Raw genomic sequence first — 2501 nt, forward strand, 5'->3', positions numbered from 1 at the left:
AAAACTTTTAAAATCAAACAAAAAGTCAGGTAGTTAATTGAAAAAGGATTTGAAAATTAAATTTGAAAAGATAGGAAGTTAGAAAAGATTTTGAAAATTGATTTTTGAAAAAGATATGATTTTGAAATTTAATTTGAAAAAGATTTGAAAAAGAAATTTAAAAAGATCTGAGTTTGAAAATTAAAGTTGATTACTTGACTAACAAGAAACAAAAAGATATGATTTTAAAATTTAAAGATTGAACCTTTCTTACTAGGCAAGTAACAAACTTAAAATTTTTGAATCAACCACATTAATTGTTAGCATTAATTTCGAAAATATGAAATGAAAATAAGAAAAAGATTTTGAAAATAAATTTTGAAAATTTTGAAATTATGAAAGAAAAAATGAAAAAGATTTAAAAAAAGATAGAATTTTTAAATTGAAAATTTGATTTGACTCATAAGAAACAATTAAATTTAAAAACTTTTTGACTAAATCAAACCAAATTTTCGAAAATTTATGAGAGAATAAGGGAAAGATTTTTTTTTTTATTTTTGAATTTTTAATGAAGAAAGAGAAAAACATAAAAATGATGCAAAATATGAGAATTTAAGATCAAAACACATGATGCATGCAAGAACACCTTGAATGTCAAGATGAACACCAAGAACTTATTTTTGAAAATTTTTAAGAAAAGACACACATGCAAGACACCAAACTTAGAAATTTTCAATGTTTAGACACTAACAAATTGAGAATGCATATGAAAAATAAGAAAAGACACAAAACAAGAAAATGCAAAGATCAAACAAGAAAATTCATCAAGAACAACTTGAAGATCATGAAGAACATTATGCATGAGTTTTCGAAAATTTTTAGGAAAAATTAGAACATGCAATTGACACCAAACTTAAAATTTGACACTAGACTCAAACAAGAAACACAAAATTATTTTTAGTTTTATGATTTTATAAAAAAAATTTTTTTGGTATTTTTCGAAAATTATTTTGAAAAAGAAAATAAGGATTTCAAATTTTTTAATAGGAATTCCAGGAGTCTTGCAATGTTAGTCTAAAACTCCGGCCCAGGAATTAGACATTGGTTACTAGCCAGCCAAGCTTTCAGTGAAAGCTCCGGTCCAAAACACTAGACATGGCCAATGGCCAGCTAAGCTTCAGCATACATAGTTCAAGCATGTGAAGAGGAAGCCTCAGTCCAAAGGAATTTAGACATGGCTTTACAGCCAGCCAGGCTTCAAAAGATCATGATGAAACTCTAGAATTCATTCTTAAAAATTCTGAAGAACATAGAATAAATTTAAAATTTTTTTTGAAAATTTTTCGAGAATAAAAAGAATAAAAACAAAAACTTAAAATTAAAATAAAATTACCTAATTTGAGCAACAAGATGAACTGTCAGTTGTCCAAACTTCAACATTCCCCAGCAACGGCGCCAAAAACTTGGTGCACGAAATCGTGATCGTTCATTCCTTGGCAACGGCGCCAAAAACTTAATATGCACATTCATAATCTTAGTTCTTTGTCCCAACTTCGCACAACTAACCAGCAAGTGCACTAGGTCGTCCAAGTAATAAACCTTACGTGAGTAAGGGTCGATCCCACGGAGATTGTCGGTTTGAAGCAAGCTATTGTCACCTTGAAAATCTCAGTCAGGCGGATTCAATTGGTTATAGAGATTTGATAATTAAAATATAATTAAAATATAAAATAGGACATAAATACTTATGTAATTCATTGGTGAGAATTTTAGATAAGTGTATGGAGATGCTTTTATTCCTTCTGAACCTCTGCTTTCCTACTACTTTTATCCAATTATTCATACTCCTTTCCATGGCAAGCTGTATATTGGGCATCACCGTTGTCAATGGCTACATCCCGTCCTCTCAGTGAAAATGGTCCAAATGCGCTGTCACCGCACGGCTAATCATCTGTCGGTTCTCGATCATGCTAGAATAGGATCCAGTAATCCTTTTGCGTCTGTCACTACGCCTAGCACTTGCGAGTTGGAAGCTCGTCACAGCCATCCCTTCCCAGATCCTACATGGAATACCACAGACAAGGTTTAGACTTTCCGGATCTCAAGAATGGCCACCAATAATTCTAGCCTATACCACGAAGACTCTGATCGTAGATCAGGAGGCTAAGAAATATGCATTCAAGCTTGCTTTCATGTAGAACGGGAGTGTTTGTCAGGCACGCGTTCATAAGTGAGAATGGTGATGAGCGTCACATAATCATCACATTCATCATGTTCTTGTGTGCGAATGAATATCTTAGAGAAGAAATAGGCTTGAGTTGAATAGAAAAACAATAGTACTTTGCATTAATTCATGAGGAACAGCAGAGCTCCATACCTTAATCTATGGTGTGTAGAAACTCTACCGTTGAAAATACATAAGAACAAGGTCCAGGCATGGCCGAATGGCCAGCCCCCTAAACGTGATCTCAGAACATAAAATTAGTCAAAGACTAACCAGAGATGTAAATACAATAGTAAAA

Source organism: Arachis ipaensis, chromosome B5 (genome assembly GCF_059453495.1).
Source record: "Arachis ipaensis isolate K30076 ecotype BB chromosome B5, ASM5945349v1, whole genome shotgun sequence".
NCBI lineage: Eukaryota > Viridiplantae > Streptophyta > Magnoliopsida > Fabales > Fabaceae > Arachis > Arachis ipaensis.